Source organism: Petaurus breviceps, unplaced genomic scaffold (assembly GCF_028583685.1).
Source record: "Petaurus breviceps papuanus isolate PSGF00001 unplaced genomic scaffold, PetGlider_PUasm1.0 419, whole genome shotgun sequence".
Lineage (NCBI taxonomy): Eukaryota > Metazoa > Chordata > Mammalia > Diprotodontia > Petauridae > Petaurus > Petaurus breviceps.
The window spans coordinates 14094344-14114418 of record NW_027186324.1 but is presented as its reverse complement, the minus strand read 5'-3'; the positions used below and the strand labels follow the sequence as shown (position 1 = coordinate 14114418).

General features: G+C 35.8%; 1 protein-coding gene across 1 annotated transcript in view; it reads left to right on the top strand.

Moving 5' to 3' along the window:
• EPHA6 (EPH receptor A6) overlaps window positions 1-20075 on the top strand; it is an 862386-nt gene that overhangs the window by 188660 nt on the left and 653651 nt on the right. The gene's annotated exons all lie outside the window — the stretch shown is intronic.

Sequence of the window (20075 nt, the reverse complement as noted above, 5' to 3'; positions counted from 1 at the left end):
AGAGACAGAAAGAGAGAGAGAGAGACAGAGAGAGACAGAGAGAGAGACAGAAAGAGAGAGAGAGAGACAGAGAGAGACAGAGAGACAGAGAGACAGAGACAGAGAGAGACAGAGAGTGACAGAGAGAGACAGAGAGACAGAAAGAGACAGAGAGACAGAGAAACAGAGAGACAGAGACAGAAAATCCAGAATTTTCTACCAGATAAGTGAAAACACAAAGGAAGACCATATTTAAAACGAAGATATATGAATACCAAAGTCAATTTAATAAGAAAATTGAAACATTTTCAAATTTTACTTAACACATCAAATAGGCAAAGATAAAAAAAATAGTATAATCATAAATATTTCAGGGATGGTTAAAATGGAGGCAGGCATGTTAATGTACTTCTAGTGTCTGTGAAATATCATTCTGGAAAATTATAATTATACATTTAAAAAAGTCATTAAACTTTATTTCCAGTGATCCCATTTTTCAATACACACACATTTACATATGTATGTATATATATATATATATATATATATATATATAAACCTATCTATCTATCTATCTATCATCTATCTATGTCAAAGTGGTTTTAAAAAGTAAGGGTCTTACATATGCAAAATATTTTTACCAGTACTATTTTATAAAAGCAAAGAACTGGAAGACAACGTGTGCCCAAATTGTCATCTAGAGGTAAAAGAGAATATTATTGTGCTATTAAAATGAGTGATATGGTTAATTCAGAGAAATGAGGAGATTTATATGAACTGATGTAGAATACATTAAGCAAAACTAGAAGAATTATTCAAGCAATGTTTACAATAATTTACTAAATTAAAAATAACTATAAAATTGAAATAATTCAGAATTCTAAACAATGGAATGATTAATAGTGGTTTCTTGAGACTCCCTGTGAAATATGCTTCAAACCTGTTGTGAGAGAGAAGATGGACTACTTCAATACAACACGTACAAAACCAAACTTATTATTTTTCTCCCTAAACCATCCCCTCTCCCAAACTTCCTTATTTGTATCAGAGGCACTACCAGTTTTTCATTCTCCCAGGTTCATAATCTTGCCATTGTCCTATATTCTTCACTATTATTCAACATGCCCAATGAGTTTACAAAACTTGCCATTACTGCATTCACATTTTTAAAAATTATTTAAATTGTTATTGCCCTTTTGATAAAATATAAACTGCTTAACTTTAAAAATTCTACACTATCTCATCCCAATCTATCAGTTTTGTTGTTAATCACTCACTTTCCTATACTCTGCAATTTAGCCAAACAAAACTCTCCATTCTTTCTAGTGGATACTCCATCTCCTATCCTCATGCTTTTTCATTGGGTATCTCACATGTCTGTAATGCAATCTTTTTTTAACTATGTCTCATAGAATTCGTCAATTTAAGATTCAAATCAGTCACTGTCATAATTATGAAGCCTCTCCTTACCACCACCATGTTAAATTTCCTCCTTCCCAAATCACTTTGCACTTAATTTATTTATTTGTGTTTATTCATTTTATATTTATACTAAATATATATATATATATATATATACACACACATATATATATATATATATTTATTTACTTGTATTTCCCCTTAGCTTTAAAGGCTTTATTGTTCAGAGACTATTTCATTCATTGTATTTGTATCCCCAGTGTCTAACACAGAGTTTGGAATATATCAGATTTTTAACAAATACTTAATGATTGGTTTTCACTGTACTTACATTTTATGAGAGGTTGCTATTTGTGGTTTAGAAGGAGTCACTGAGTCATAAACAGTGGCACCCACTCACCGAAATATATATCAGTAAAAACATTTTTAAAAAAATTTATACCTAAGGGACTTGCTTAATTAACTTCCTAATGTACAAGCTAATTTAGAGGACAAAATTAATTACTACAGTATGATGTAGAAGTATGTATTTTATGTTGCTAATAATGTGAATTTTCCAAGAGAAAATGAATACTGCTTGATGTTCTCAGAAACACAATAAAACTGCATTTTAACACAACTTGTTACTTTGTGGCAGAAATCTAGTGGGGGTTAGAGTATATATTTATACACTTCAGAGTATATACTTTACCTCAACTAAAGTCCTACTGCTATTCCTCATTATAGCTCGGATATGACACCTGATTTTCAAAAGCTATGCCAGTTTTACACAAGCTGTGACAGGTCCTGCCAATCTGAAAATGCTTCAAACACAGGTTAGCAATGGATTCTGGTTTTTTTTTTCCATCCAAGAACCAATCTAGCTACATTTGGAGAAGTTCATAACCAAAAAGTTGATCATCAGGTAATAGTTTTTTTTTTTAATCAGTCACAATTCAAAAAGACTATCTACTAATATGGAAGGTATGAGAACATACGAATGCAATCTCCAAGACTCAAAGAATGGATGTAGATACTCTAATCAATTCACATCTCCTAGAACAAAACAACTATAGCTAAGAAAAGCCAAATATTGAACAACCTAAAGGATATTTGGTAGTTCTCAAATACTGGTATTGTTCATTCTTCATTCCAGAAGATCATCCAGTTTTATAAAGAGTTATTGTGCAAACAAATCCAGCCACTGATCTACAGAGATAGTTTTAGTTCTCTAATGTGATGATATGTGTTGGATTTTATGTTTTTCATTATAAACAATGTTCAATATTTTATGGTAGGATGGAGTACTAAAGGAAATTGTTTGCCAATGAGAGAATCATCACCTGATCTTGAATGGGGGATGAGAAAGTGGACAAAGGAGGGTGAAGAGCATAGAGATGGGGCATAAGGAGATTGCAACTCTAAGGATCTTTTTTAAAATTAAATTTATTTGGTTTCCAAAGCACATACAAAAATATCATTCTTTTCTTATTTTGATTTATTTTTTATTAATTCATTTGTTTACTTTTAGTTTACAAGAATCAGTTCTACAATCCCCTGCATTACTAATTTTCTCCCCCTCCTTATCCTCCCCCCCTCTATGATGGCATGGAATCAAATATAGGATATGCCAATACCTTCATATTAAACAAGAGTCAGTTTGTAGAGAAGGTTTATAATTGGTGAAATGAACAATGGGAAAGAGGAAACAAAACAAAACACAAAAAAGAAGAGCAAGCAGTTTGCTTCAATTCACATTCAATCTCTTTAATTCTTTCTCTGGATGTGGACATCTCTTTCCATCATGAGTCTCTTGCAGTTGTCTTATAACCTTGCATTGCTGAGAAGAGCCCAGTCTATCAATATAAGTCATCACACATATGTTGTGTCTGTAATTCTGTGCAAATTTCTTGTGGTTCTGCTCTTCTCATTCAAGTTCAACTTGTATAAGTCTCCCCAGGTAATTATGAAGTCCATCTGCTCCTCATTTTCTATAGCACAATGGTATTCAATTACAGTCATATACCACAACTTGTTTAGCCATTGCCAATTGATGGGCATACTCTTGATTTCGAATTCTTTGCCACCACAAAAAGAGCTGCTATCAACATTTTGTACATACAGGCCCCCTTCCCACTTATATGATCTCTTTGGGATACAAACCTAGAGGTGGTATTACTGGGTCAAAGGGTACAAAATCATTTATAGCCTTCTGAGCATAGTTCCTGATTGCTTTCCAGAATGGTTGGATCAGTTCACAACTCCACCAACAATGCATTAGTGTTCGAATTTTTCTACATCCTCTCCAGAATTTATCTTTTCCTTATTTTGTTATCTTAGCAAATCTCACTGATGAGATGTGGTAGTTCAGAGTTGTTTTGATTTGCCTTTCTCTAATCAATAATGATTTAGAGAATTTTTGTCATATGCTTATACATATCTTTAATTTCTTCCTCTAAGACTTGTCTGTTTGTATCCTTTGACCATTTATCAATTGGCTGCCTCCAGACCTCCTGGCCTGCATATTTTAGGGGAAACAAGTGACCATTCAGGGGGTAATTGCTCTTGCATTGATCTGCTGGGATCTGGGTCACAGTCTAAGGTGGTGTTCCTGGTTTGAGGAATGCTAGTGTGCCAGAGTTTATGGTGGCTGTGGAGAGGGTAACCTCCTCATAGCTCTGACAACAGCTCTTTCAACAACTGCAAAAATCCCAACAATTTAGGACACAGCTCTCTCCATTCCAGAAGCAGAGCTCTACCATGGCAAAGAATTCCAAAGTCAAGTGCTGGTAAGATGAGAAAACAGAAGAAGTGTGATCAGTTCATAGAATCTTTTCTGGGGACAAAGAGGATCAAAACATAGAACCAGAAGCAGACAACAAAGTCATAACTCCTGCATCAAAAGCTTCCAAGCAATATGTGATCTTGTCTTATGCCATGGAGGCGCTCAAGAAGGATTTTGAAAATTAAATAAGAGAAGTTGAGGAAAAAATGGAAAATGAAATGAGAATGATGAAATAATGAAAAGCACATCAACAGTCTGACTGATGAAAATAATACCTTAAAATAGACTAACTCAAATGGCAAAAGAAAAGTTAATGAGGAGAAGAATGCCTTAAAAACAGAATTGACCAGATGGAAAAAGAAGTTCAAGATCTCACTGAAAAACATAATTCTTTCCAAATCAGATTGGAACAAATTGAAGATGATGACTATGTGAAATCAAGATTCATGGGGGCAGCGGGTCACTGTACAAGGGGGAGATAATAGTTGCCTAAGCTGTAATGTCTATAGATACTTTTGTGAAGGATTCACAGGTGTAGCTTGTTATTGTTTCAAGCTGAGACAAATAATTCATGAGTTGTTGCTGGACAGAGTTAATGCTCTGAAACTGGGGGCCGGGGAGGTGATTTTGCACACTGATTTTACAAACCGATGTTACAAAGTCATATTACAAATTGATGTTACAAATAGAGATCCCCAGCACCCCATCACTATTATTATTATTTTCTCCTATTCTCATTTTGTGATGAGGAAACTGAGGCAAACAAGTTAAATGGCTTGCCCAGAATTGCAAAGCTAATAAGTGCCAGAGGTCAAATTTGAAGTTAGGTCTTTTCAACTTCAAACTCAGCACTCCCTATTATTAATAGTAAAGAGTATAATGAGTTGCTTCCCTCATTCTTTGCTTATATAATCATGTATTGAGATCAATTTCCCCATGTGCAGGAAAAGGATCTGAGAGTTGTTTCCATGTACTTCTGAGTATTGTAGTTCAAGTGGAAAATGTAAATTTCCACTCCTTGGAAGAGAAGGATTGCAGGAATTCAAGGAGAGGCCAGGAAAGAGGAATAAACTTTCAGTTTTTACAAAAGAGGTGAGTGAACTTGGCAGCAACATCAGATAACAGATGACAAAGAGATGGAGAACAGGAGAAAAGAAGAGGGGGGAGAAGCTCCAGTGGATAATTTGAGATGCAAGTGCAGAGATTAGAGATTGAATGCATTTGGATCCCTCATTCGGTGTTGCCTGACTTTTGTTACTTCTTGAGATATCTGAAATTTTAATTAAGAACTTTGCTTTTTTTTAAGACTGTATATTGAAGGTCTATACTCTTAAGAGTTTTATATCATTTAAGCTATTCATAATTTCTGATCTTCATAGTGCCTTGAAAGCTCTCTTATTGTTGATATAAAATTATTACTCATCTTGTTTTCGATGTGATTTGCATCTATTCTTAAATCTGAACACTGAGTCTTCAACAGAAACAGACAATGAATGGTTTATGTTAAATACAGAGAGAAGAAACTTTGTTTTTATTGTTTAGTTTTTTTTTCCAGTCATGTCCTTCTATATCTGACCACTTCTGGAGGTTTCATAGCAAAGATAGAGGATAGATTTTGCCATTTCCTTCAGCACGTCATTTTACAGATGAGAAAACTGAGGCAAACAAGATTAAGTGACTTGCCAGGGTCACACAAACCCACTGTGTTAGAATGATTGAGAATGTATCCTTTCTGCATGCAACAGGTTATTCGAAGAATGTGAAAGATATTTTTTCCTGAGCATATATGTGCATGCATGCATGCAAGCAAGCATGTATGGATGATGGATCTTATTCCAGATCGCCCTTTTAAAAAACCTATAGGGTTCTGTCATGGGTCATCTTCTCTTCTCTCTCTATATTACTTTACCTGATAACCTGTCAGCCTCCACATATTTAATCATGCTTAGTAGACTGATTTTATTCAAATCTATCTATCCTGCCCTAACCTATCTGCTGAACTGCAATCTTTTATTACCAAATGTCTTTCTGTCATCTCTAACTAAGTGTCCAGCAGAAATCTTAAACTCACTATATTCAAAATGGAACTCCTTATCTTTTCACCAAACCCTCTCCATGTTCTGAACTACCTTAGTGATTTCAAAGACAACTTTCCAATTCTTCAGTGTCACAGCTTTTATGTTATCCTTTACAGGATCTTCTTTGATTCTTATATGTCATATCCAATCTATTTCTGGGGCTTGTCAATTTTTCTTTTTACCCCTTCTCAAATAAGCCACCTTTATTCCTCTGGCACTGCCACCACTCTAGTGCAGGCCCTTATCATGTCACTGGCCGTTTTTAACACTGAAATACCTACTTCTTCAAGTTCTTCCCCATTCTTTTCCATCCTCAATTCAGTCCCCAAAGTCATTTTCCTAAAATGAAGGTCTGACTATAAGATTCCCCAGGCCTACTCAATAAACTCAATTGACTCCCTATCCCCTCCCAAATCAAGAATGAAATTCTGTTTAGCACTCAAAATCTCCAAAATCTACCCCCTTATGCCTTTCCAGTGTCCTTGTACTTTACTCCCTGCCACAATCCTGTCAATGCAATGACATTGGCCTTTTGGCTACATTTTCTTATCCCTGACTTTCTTATTATGATGTTTACATTTCAAGAAATTCATCAGTTCACTGCAAAAAGGATATTAAACAAAGTATAATTGAAAGACATCAGACACAACTAATACACAATGTTGTGAAATGCTAACAAACTGCACATCTGAAATTCTTTTGCGGACTTTACCACAGTAGGAAATATTTTTTTCATTCATTATGTGAACTATAAACTTATAAAATACCATATACACAAATAAAACAGAAAATAAAAGAAAGGAAAGGGGAAAGTGTATTAAGGGAAAAAAAGAAAGCCTACAATAACAAATACTCTTCAGAAATAAGATTTAACCAAAAAAGTATAAATATAAATGATAATGATATATAAATGTTTTAAAGAATGAAATTCTAATTTCAACTTGAAATTGGACATTTTTCTTGAGGCAACAATCCACAGGTAGTCATTATGAAGACAAGCTTATTTTTTTTTAAAGGAAGTACTCTTCAACCAACCAAAAAATAAGCATTTTCCTATGACTCAATCACTGTGTGACATTCTGGAGACATATCTTATAAATAGACTAGGTCTAATATCAGCATGGGAGGAACAGAATATAAAAGTATGTTGATTTTATTTGAAACATTACGTATGTCCTGGGGGCAGAGGGTAGGGAGAAGAGGTTAGTAGAAGAAATATGACTATTAAGTTCATATTCCTTTGCACCCCTCCTACCGTGTTTCCCCGATAATAAGACCTATGCTGAAAATAAGCCCTCCCCTTACTGTGTAAGATTCCTCTAAAATAAGCCCTCCCCTGAAAATAAGCCCTATTGAGATTGCTACTGTAGTGAAGGTGATCCCCTGCGCTACATGCTACATTACGGTATCCTCTGTATGCACCGTCCCCTCCCCCCCGTGAAACGCACGCCACGCTCTGAGCTGCATCCAATCAGAGCTGCAGCAGTGAGCGCATCATCCTGTTCTTCCCCAGTGATTTGCTTATTGAATAAAGGTACATTTTTTTGTTCACATTTACCTGTTTATTAAAATTGCTGTCAATGTTCATTAAAATAAGCCCTCCCCTGAAAATAAGCCCTCTGGTGTTTTTCTGTCCAAAAAAATTAATAAGACAGTGTCTTATTATCGGGGAAACATGGTAGTGTATTCATTTTAGCAATGAAAATATATGAGTCAATATGAATTAATTAAAGCTTCCATGAATAATTTTGAGAGCCATTTAATGTGCATGAAGCACTTTGCAAAACTTAAAATCTCATATAAAATTGAACTACATCATTTTATTCTCCTGATGATCACTTTTATCTTTATGTTCATCATGTAAGGTTTGTTAAGGTTCAATTTAGGTTGAAGGCAGGAGGGGGAAAAAGACAATCACATAAAATTTTGGCAGTAATATGATACACAATCTCTTATATTTGCACCTTAAAATTAATTTGAATCTCAAACATGTAAAAAAGTATTAATGTTTCTTTACTTTCAGTTAGTGATGTGTGGGATAGAAACCACTGCCAGATCTTCAAAGTCAGAGTCTGAGTTGGGGATTAGAAAAGGTCTTTAGTCTTTATCATGAGAAAGGATGCAGCCCTCATCACTCAAGGGGTGTCAGTCAATTAGTACAAATTGCATAAACTCACAGTTTTATGCTATCCTAATCCTAAACTGACCCATTCCCCTGTCCCATCTCACCATTGGTTGGTGAGGTAGACTCAAAACCTCAAACTAATCAAAGTAATATCAATCCTTCATTACCATAATTATTCGTTTTGCCCTTCTACCCAATCAGAAGGAAACATCCTTCAATCTCTTATTTTTTCATGTCTACACATCAAATTTGGGATGGGGGGAAAACCAATGGGAAGAAGGCTAGTGTTGTTTCTTTTAAGTTTCATTACCTCATTCTGGGGCCTGTGGAAAATTAACACTTTACTATATCTCACCATGAAATATAAACTTTTGTTGGCTATTGGAAAATATGATCCATGTGTCAATAAAGAGTTTTATGAGCTGCTAATCTCAAAAAAAAATTCTTTTATCTAATCTGATTCAGAATATAACTGACAAATATATTTCACATTTTAATATCAAGTAGACATTTGCATTTGTATGTAATATGAACTTTCCCCCTAAAATATATCATCATGCTTATGCAAAGTCATCTTGTGATTTCCAAACCATATAATCCTAGGTGAAATCCTTTATTGATTGCTTTTAAAATTACATTTCTCTGCATAGATGTTTTAATACTTGACTGAATAAAATGATGATTAACCTCTAAGGGAAATAGTTCCATCATAGTTATTGTTTTATGATTTAGTTGTGAATATGTTATTCAATAATAACCTGCTTCAAAGGAGAGGTTGATGGTATTCTTTGAACTTCAAAGTTTCATATTACATATTTTAATTGGGATATTATTGTCTTCATGGCATTAACAATATTTTGAAATGTCTAAAATTTAAAATAGCTGTAAATCTAAGTATTTCCTCACATGAAGCAGGTTTTGTTCTTTAATAATTAAAGATCTCTTAAGTAGAAAACAAACCATCTAAGTTCTCTCAGTGAAAAACTCAAGTACTTGTCCTTACCCTGTGCCCCTTTTATTCTGCAAGTATGACAATTTTACCATGGATTTGACCTTTTTAATGTTCATGACTGAGAGCTTCTTTAGAGATAACATTTTGAAGAAATGAATCAGTCAAAGGAAAAAATGTTTATTAAGTGCTATGTTTCAGTTATGTGCTAAGTGATAGGGATGGAAAGGAGAGAGTCCCTATTCTCAAGATCACTGGTGAAGACAACATATGTACCAAAGGTTAAGTTGCAAAAGAAATAGAAAGGCTCAGAGCTTCTAAGGCAACACAAAGTAGACACAAAGTCTGAGAATCCTTTGTATGTATCAAAGTATCAAATCCATCTAAGCAGCTCATTATTATGGGGGAGGAGAAGGAATAAAAGCAGAACAGAGGTCACTCTGGATTCCCTCTGACAGGAGTGAGAAATAGAGTAGCATGTCTAAATTAGACACAAAGGACTCAGACAAATATTTTCTTCTAAGAAAGATTATTTTCTCCAATTAAAAAGGCATTTCATTCTTCACATGAACTTTTAAAAAAAATTAAGATAATATATGTATTCACTCCAGATTAAGTAATTTAAAAATTAACAAAATTCTCAAATGAGCCATTTCATTATTACTTCTGCATTAAAACACAGAATTCATTTAAAGCCACTGGAAACATTTGAAATGTAGAAAATGAACATTAACAATCACATGAAGTAATGAAAACTATTCTTCCTTTGGTGATATATGTTGTGTAAATCAAAATGTTAGGATATAAATTATGGAAGGGGGAAAATAACTAGCAAGTTTCACAAGAGTTTATTTATGTCATAAACTGTGCTTGAAGAAAATAGCCTATAGACCAAATCAGTATCAGTCATATGGAATCATAGGTCCTTTCATAAAATTGGAAAACGGACAATGATAATTATTATCAAAACATTATCACAAATTTTCTGCTCCTACTACCAACCTCCATGACTTTCTTTTGCAATTTCCCCAAACCTTTTTAATTCTGGTGCCTTCCTCCTGTTAGTTATTTCTAATTTACTCTGCACATAGCTTACTTTGTATATATTTGTTTGCATGTTGTCTCCCCCACTGGACTGGAATCTCTTTGAGGACATGGAATATCTTCTGCTTTTTTTTTCTTTTGCATCCAAAATGCTTAACACAATGCTTGGAATATCATAGCTGCTTAAGAAATACAGATTAATTGATGAATTGTGGCCTTTGTTGCCTGGAGTTAAACAATGATTCATTTAAAAATGGAAGAAAATGTATTTTAATAATTTTCCCATCACAAATACTCAAAATTTCCAAGTTAATTATACATAGAGATAATTTCATTCTTTTTGTTTCTATCTCCAACACCTAGTTTAGTGCTTGGCACAGAGAAGATGCTTAATAAAAACTTGTTGACTGATTGAAAAATTGTTACTCTCTCTCTCTAGTGACATTAATCTGCTTATTGTTCCAAAAGAGAAAATAAGAGATGAAAAACAGTTTTTAAAGATCAGGCAAGCAGCTAATAAAATCAGGGCCTCAGTGGATATGGATGGCATAATTCTTTTAGAGTAGGAAAGACTGTGAGGAGCGATAGAAAAAATTAGTGGACCTATGGGGAGAAGTAAACATTTCATTTCATATAGCATAGAGGACATGGACGGGAGTAGTAGAAAATAAGGCTGAAACAATAAGCTAGCACTAGAGTCTGATGGCCTTGAATGCCAGGTAAAAGTAATGATATGATTTGATCCACCAATATGGAGGTTAAAGATGTTAAAATTTTGAAAAGTGTAATTAACGAAGGAGGAAGCAGAAGTAGAAAGATCTGTTAGGAGGTTATTTTTTTTTTTATTTTTTTCTTTTAACAATAGAGGAGGTGGTTATTAGTGTGGGTTTACATTAGACAGAGTAAATAAATGTTTATTAAGCACTACTAGGAGCCAGACACTACTAAGAAGTTTCTGTTCTCAGGGAGTTCACATTATAATGTAGGAGACAACACTTAAAAGAAAAATGAAAAGGAAGGGAGGGACATTGCATTTCATGGTGTAATGGGAATGTAAATTTTTAAGATCTTCCCTTCCCCTAGGCGAAAGTGGACCTGGAGCCTAGGGTAGGAGGCTTCTTTTTCAGTAGATACTTTTTGATTCGCCAGTGAGTCAACAAGGTTGTTACATTCTCTGAGCCAGGAGAAGGTTATATAAGCCCTGATGTGTAGCTTTGTTTTTGGGTCTCACAAGTGTTCTGTGATTTGATATAAACTTTGGGAAGCTGTTGTTGACAGCCCCCCCTCAGCTTTGAAAAACCCAGATGTTGATTTGGTATGGCTGTAATAGGTGGACATTTTGGAAAATGTCTACTTGGTCTGTTTCTCTGTCTTGACAATTCTGTCTGTATATTCAAAAGTTCGGGGTGCTGACCTTTTCCCCCTGAACTAGGTAAATGATACTTATTTGAGTGATTAAAGTAAGCTTGTTAACCCATTTTGAGTTGCTTTCCTTTATCAAAGCAGATCTAAGGACCTCTGTTGGCAGCAAACCCTGGGGATGCTTGGGGTGCTTGCTGCTACACATGGAGACCATGAAAATTCCAAGAAATTTCTGGGGAAGTCCTGCATGGGATATCCTACTTAGGAAATAATCTAAGGTGAGAAATCCAAAATTGTTAACATCTAGCAGAATGAAGGATTTCTGAAAATTTCCAGGGAAATAGCAGATAGAAAATGATGAAAATAATTTCCTTGGTGTTTTTCTTAATTTGAGAAGAATTCAGAAGGAACTTCCTAATATCTAGCCTGCACTCTCTCTATTCAGAGAGAGAGCTGAGGCCTGGGGACAGGAGATCATGAGGAGAGATTCAGAGTTCATTTTAACTTGCAGAATTATTAGTTTCTGGAGATAATGAAAACACAGAAAATAGATGTGTGGGAACTGATGGTTCAATGGTGGAAGAAAAAGGAGAAGCAACCAGAAGTTCCCCTAACCCACATTCTCTACCCAGAAGGAGGAAGGGGACCAACTTTGATAGACTTGGGTTTTCTCAGCAATGCAATGATATAGGAAAATTCTAAAAGTCTCATGATGAAAAATGCTATACACATTCAGAGAAAAAACTATGGAGTCTGAATGCAGATCAAGGCATACCGCTTTCTCCTTTTTTTCTTTCTTATGGTTTTTCACTTTTGTTCTGATTCTTCTTTCACAACATGATTAATGTGGAAATATGTTTAATATGATTATATATGTACAGCTTCTATCAAATGTAATGTTGTCTTGAGGAGAAGGGAAAGATGGTAGGGAAAAAATTTAGAACTCAAAAGTCTTATAAAAGTAAATGTTTAAAACTTAAAAAATAATTAATTAATTGATTTTAAATTAAAGAATGTAAAAAGGGTAGTAGCAAAAGAAGATTACAGAGGAAATGACAGAGAAAAAATAATGAAGAATAAATTGACAAGACTTGGTATATTGAATATGAGAAGTATGCTAAAATGAGAGGTGAGGGACAGAAGAAAGTATAACATAACCAACAATTTCAACAAGTAATACTCAGGACCAACAATGACAAAATTAGCAAAATCAGAAGGAAGATCAGATTTGCCTAGAATAATAATAATCTCATTTTTTACATTCTAATTTTGAGAGACCGATGAAATGAGCCATGAAAAGCTATGTTTGAGGATTATAACTCAGGAAATAAAATAGTGCTAGAAATGTAGATATGAGAATCAATAAAATAAAACAGCAAGATGCACTTCTTGTCTAATCAGGGTAAGTGACCTATTGGTTACAATCACTATTCATTTTTTTCTGTTTTTCAATTTATTTATTCATTTTTAGTTTTCAACATTCATTTCACAAAATTTTGAAATACAAATTTTTCTCCCCATCTTTCCCCTACCCCCCATCCAGAAATAGCTAATCTACCAAATACCCCTTTCCCCAATCTGTTCTCTCTTATATCCTCCCCCATCACCCCTTAACTTTATGGTACAGCAAAATGGATTTCTTTACCCTGGTGCCTGTATATCTTTTTTCCTAGTTGCATGTAAAAAAAAAACTTTTTTATATATAATTGTTTTTAAAACTTTGAGATCCAGATTTTATCCCTTCTTCCCTCCTCCCCCATCACACTGGGAAGATAACCAATTCAATATAGGCTGCATAAATACAGTTACTGAAAACATTTCCATAGTACATATATTGTAAAGACTAACTATTTTTCCCTCCATCCTATCCTGTCCCTCATTTATTCTATTTTCTCCTTGCACCCCATCCCTTTTCAAAAGTGTTGGTTCCTAATTACCATCTCCCCCAATTTGGCCTCCCTTCTATAATCCCCCTCTTATTCCCTTCCCCACTATTTTCCTGTAGGGTAAGATAGCCAATTGAGTGTGTATGTTATTCCTTCCTTAAGTCAAATTCAATGAGAGTAAGGTTGTCCCATTACCTTTTCACCTTCCTGCTCTTCCCCTCGATTGTAACAGTTTTCTCTTGCCTCTTTTTATAAGATAATTTTCCCTAATCCGTCTCTCCCTTGCTCCTCCAAATAAATTCCACTCTCACCTCTTAATTTTATTTTGTAGACATCATACCTTTATATTCAATTTGTACTGTGCCCTCTGTCTATGTATGCATGTACATACGTATGCATACCCTCACATATATAATAATGCACACCTAAACCCTCCAATACATAAACATACACACACACATATATGTATATATGTGTGTGTGTATGTATGTGTGTTTTGTATGTATTCCCTTCAACTCTTCTCATACTGGGAAAAGTCTTATGAGTTACAAGTATCATTTTTCCATGTAGGAATGTAAATAGCTCAACTTTCATAAGTTCCCTATGATTTCTTTTCCCTTTTTACCTTCTCATGCTTCTTGCATTTGAAAGTCAAATTTTCTGTTCAGTTCTGTTTTTTTTCATGAATAATGCTTGAAAATCCTCTATTTCATTGAATGACCATATTTTCCCCTGAAGCATTATACTCAGTTTTGAATGGTAGGTGATTCTTGGTTTTAATACTAGCTCCTTTGACCTCTAGAATATCATATTCTAAGCTTTTAGATCCCTCAGTATAGAAGCTGCTAGGTATTATGTTATTCTCATTGTGTTTCCACAATACTCAAATTGTTTCTTCCAGACTGCTTGCAGTATTTTACCCTTTATCTGGGAACTCTGGAATTTGGCTATAGTATTCCTAGGATTTTTTCTTTTGGGGATGTTCTTCAAGAGGAGATCTGTGAATGCTTTCAATTTCTATTTTGTCCTCCGCTTCTAAAATATCAGGGCAATTTTGCTTGATAATTTCTTGAAAGATAGTGTCTAGGCTCTTTTTTTTTGGATCCTGGTTTTATGTAGTCCAATAATTTTTAAATTATATCACCTAGATCTACTTTCCAGGTAAGTGGTTGGTCCAATGAGATATTTCTTGTTTTCTATTTTTTTCCATTTCTTTGGATCTGTTTTGTAGTATCTTGATTTCTCATAAAACAATTAGCTTCCATTTGCTCCAATCTAATTCTGAAGGAATTATTCTTTTTAGTGAGTTTTTGAAATTCATTTATCAATCTGGCAAATTTGGCTTTTTAAGGCATTCTTTTCCTCAATGGCTTTTTGGGCCTCATTTGTTATATGAGCTAGTTTATTTTTATGGCGTTATTTTCTTCAGTCAAGCTGTTGACTAGCTTTTCTTGTTTTTCTTGCATCATTCTCATTTCTCTTCCCAATTTTTCCTCTTGCTCCTACTTGGTTTTAAAAATCCTTCTTTAACTCCTCCATGGCCTGTAACCAATTCATATGTTTCTTGGGAGCTTTTGATGCAGGAATATTGACTTTGCTGTCTTCCTCCTGTTCCATGCCTTAATGCTTTTTATTGCTTAAAAAGGAATCTAAGGTAGGATTGTTTTTCCCCTGCTGCTCATGTTGGCAGTCAAATATTTGACTTTTGAACTCTTTACCATGGTAGAGCTCTGCTTTCAGAATTGAGAGAGTTTTGTCCCAAATCACTGGGGTTTTCAGAGCTACCAGAGCAAAAAGGAGAGCACCCTCCCTGTAGCCCCCACAGGCTCTGGCACCTGGCACACAGCCCAGGACCTCCACCAAGACCATGATCCATATTCAAGAAGATCAAAGCAAGAGTGGTTACCCTCTGAAGGTTGCTTCGTCCCCTTACAATCTTCAGTCCAGGAGCTCCTGAGGCAGCCATGTGGGGCAGCCACTGAACCTATGCCACTTCTTGCCCTGGGAGCTGGGACCAGACCACACTCTTCCATCCAACTCTGTTCCATTAGAGTTCCAGACTGACATTTTACTTTGTTTTGGGCATTTATGGGTTGAGAAGCCACCACAGCTACTGGTGCTTGAGTCTCCCAAAATCTGCTTTGGCTTCTGCTGGTTTGGGGCTGCTCTGGAGCCAAAACTGCATGGTTCATGGGGGGGGGGGGGGCGGGTCTTGGCTCCCAGCACAGTGTGATAGCCCCTTCCTGTGGGCTTGCTGGGTTGCCATCACCAGGAGATTTGTTTGTCTCTGACACTTTGTGGGTTCTGTAGCTTTAAAATTTGTTTAGATTCATTTTTGCATGTATTGGAGGAGGTAGGAGCCAGAGCTATGGGGAAGTCCTGTTTCTGTTCTGCCATCTTGGCTCCTCCGACACTCAGATAAATCTTTGTGTATTATTATAGTCTTCCAGTTTAAATGTGAAATTTCTCTTTCAACTAAACTTCCTTTTAAAATTAATTAATGCATTTTTAGTGTTCAACATTTATTTACACAATATTTTGAGTTCCAAATTTTCTCCCCATGTTTCTTGTCTTCCTCACCCCAAGATGGCATGTATTCTGCTTATACCTTCACCCCAGTCTACCCTCCCTTCTATCACATACCCTCTCTTATTCATTTCCCCCTTACTTTCTTATAGGGCAAAATAAAATTCCATATCTCATTACCTGGATATCTTATTTCTCAGTTGCATGTAAAAATGATTTTTAGTATTTGTTTTTAATAGAGTTCCAAATTCTCTTTCTTCTTCCCTCCCCACCCACCTTTATTGAGAAGGAAAGCAATTCAGTAAAGTTTATTCGTGTGTACTTATGGAAAACACTCCTGTAATAGTCATGTTGTGAAAGACTAACCGTATTTCCCTGTATCCTATCCCCCCCCCCCTGAAACATTCTATTTTCTTCTTTGTAGCTGTCCCTTTTCAAAAGTTGTTGCTTTCTACTACTACCTCCGCAAATCTTCCCTCCCTTTTATCACCTTCCCCCTCTTATTCCCTTCCCCCCTACTTTGCTGTAAAGTATAATAGGTTTCCATACACAATTGAGTGTGTTTGCTATTCCCTCCTTAAGTCAAATTCAATGAAAGTAAGGTTGACTCATTCCCTCTCACCTCCCCAATTCCACTCTATTATAAAAGCTTTTTTATTGCCCCTTATATGAGATGATTTGACCCCATCCATCTCTCCCTTTTTTCTCCTAATATATTCCTCTCTCACCCCTTAATTTTGTATTTTTAGACACCATCACTTCATATTGTATTCATCCTACGTGATCTATTCATCCATCCATCCATCCATCCATCCATCCATCCCTCTCTCTCTCTCTCTCTCTCTCTCTCTCTCTCTCTCTTCACTTCAACTACCCTAATACTGTGAAAACTCTCATAATTTACAAATATCATCTTTTCATGTAGGAATGTAAACTGCTCAATGTTAGTAAGTACCTTATGATTTCTCTTTCCTGTTTGCCTTTTCATGCTTCTCTTGTTTCTTGTATTTTAAAGTAAAATTTTCTATTCAGTTCTGGTCTTTTCATCAAGAATGCTGGAAAGGCCTCTATTTCACTGAATATTCATTTTCCCCTGAATTATTGTACTCAGGTTTGCTGGGTAGATGATTATTGGTTTTATTCCCAGCTCTTTTGACCTCATAAATTTTATATTCTGAGCCCTCAGATTACCTAATGTTTTAGAAGCTGCTAGATCTTGTGTTATCCTGATGGTGTTTCCACAAGACTCAAATCGTTTCTTTAGCACTGCTTGCAAAATTTTCTCCTTTACCTGGTTTTATGGGAATGGGACTCTGAATACCTCGCCTGCCCCTTGGCCCTTTGATGGGCTTAAGTGACTCTGAGAACCTTCCCTGATTTGAAAATATACTCTTCCCCCTGATACACTGAATGTGGTCACATGGAGCTTTTGGCGGAAGGCTTGTTTCTCAGGAATGAGCACACCTTGTTACTTTGTGATTGTGCAGTGAGTCAAGTGGATTGTGATATTCTCTGTTCCAAGGAGAAGGCGATATATACCCTGTTTTGAGGTTTTGCTTTGGGGCTTACGTTGAGAAGAGTTGTATGATTTGACCAGATGAGACTCTGGGCAGCCATTGAGCCACCCAGCTTTGAAAACCCAGATGTTGGTGCTTCCCTTTCTGGTTACTGACTAGGTATGGATATAATGGTTAGACAGCTGGCAGCCCCGTCTGCCGATCTGTTTCTCTCCCTTTTTAATTATTTAATTAATTTAATTATTTAATTAATTTAATGTTTTAATTAGAGATAAGGATTGCTACCCCTGCTCTTTTAACTTTAGCTGAGGCATGATATATTTTACACCAACCTTTTACCTTTACCCTGTGTGTATACCCCTGGTTCAGATGTGTTTCTTGTAAACAGCATATTGTAAGATTATGATTTTTAATCCATTATGCTATTCACCTACATTTTATGGGAGATTTCATCCCATTTACATTTACAATTATGATTATTTTCTGTATCTTCCCTTCTATCCTATTCACTCCCCTGTTTATTCTTTTATTTTTCTCCCTTCTCCATTCCCCCTCCTTAAGAGTTTTCCTTTTGAGCACTGCCTCTCTAAGTATTCCCTCCTTATGAGTCCCCTCCCTTTTCCTACCATTCCCCCTTACTTCTTCTTCCATCCTTTCCCCCCTTTTTAGCCCTTCCCCCCTCTTACTGCCTGGAGGGCACAATAGATTTTTATACTTAATGTAGTATGTTATTTCTTCCTTGAACCAATATTGACAAGAATAGATCCCATACAATGCACCTCTCCCTCCCCTCTTTCCCTCTATTATGATAGGCTTCATGTCTCTTCTTGGTAGAGTCTTATATTTAACTGATTATGTTATTCCCTCCTTACACCAGAATCAATGAGAGTGAAGCTCATATAACATTCATCTCCCTCCCTCTTGTTGTGTGTTTGTGGATGTGGGTATGTGTGTGTTTTACCTATTTACATTTCTATGTCTCACTTGAGTCTTTTAATTAGAGTGTGAATTTTCTATTAAGCTTTGGCTTTTTCATTAGGAAGGTCTGGAAGTCCATTACATAATTGAATGACCATCTCTTTGCCCAGAAGATTATGCTCAGTTTCCCTGGATAGCTGATCCTTGGTTCTAATCTGAGGTCTTTTGCTTCACAAAATATCACATTCCTGTCCCTCCAATCTTTCAATGTAGAAGCTGCCAGATGCTGTGCAATTCTCACCATAGTTATGTGATATTTGAATTGTTTCTTTTTGGCTGATTGTATTATTTTATCCTTTACCTGATACTTCTGGAATTTGGCTACAACTTTTTGTGGACTTTACAGTTTGGGAGCTCTTTCAGGAGGCGTCCTGTGGGTTCTCTTGATTTCTATTTTACCCTCTGTTTCTAGGATTTCTGGGCAGTTTTCCTTAATTGGGTCTTTTGAGATGCTGTCCAGGCTCATTTTTTCATCATGATTTTCTGGTAGACCAATAATTCTCAGATTCTCTGTCCTGGATCTGTTTTCCAGGTCAGTTATTTTTCCATTGAAATATTTTATGTCATTTTCTAATTTTTCATTCCTGATATTTTGTTTAACTGATTCTTGGTCCCTCAGAGAGACATTAGCTTCAATTTGGTTGATTCTAATTTTTCTTGAATTATTTTCATCAGTTATTTTTTGAAGCTCCTTTCCCATATGTTCACATTTCATTTTTCTTTCACACATTTTCTATTTAAGGAGCTGTTTTCTTAATTGTAATGTTATTTTAATTTTGCAGTTTTTATTTTAAAAAAATATTTATTTTATCTTCTACCTCTCTAATTTGGTTTTCAAAGTTCTTTTGAGATCCTCTAAGAATGTTTTCTGTGCTGGAGACCAGTTCCTATTCCCTGTTGATGCTTCAGCTGTGGGTATGGAGTCAATACTTTCTCCTTCTGAATTCGGTTCCTCAAACTCACAATAATAGGATTCTAATGTCTTTGTCTTTGCAGTCTGTTTTTGGCATTTTGAGTCAGGACCTTGACCATGCCCCTCCTGAAGGTTTCCCAAACATTTACTGTTTAAAATTTTGCTCTTGGGCAATAATTACTGTGTTTTCAGGGTCAGAGGATGGGTTGGAGCAGCTGGGGTTCACTCTGCCATCCTGGTCCCTGGAAGTTCAGATAGGGGCTTTTTAAGTTTCCAGGCTGCAGGATGGCAGTCCCCAGATTAGCTGGTGCCACTGCCATGGACCAGTATTTGTCTCTTACTCAGCTCCATGAGATCCCAGCCCTGCAGTGATAGGCCTGGGAATGGCCCTTGTGGTTTGTCTGCCACCACGTTGACCTGAGGCACATCAACTGGGCCTCCAAGCCCCCCTTCCATATTGTAACTCACAGTGTCTATTACACATCAAGCCATTCACCTTTTCTGTTTATGGGAAGACAAAGCTTAACAGAGC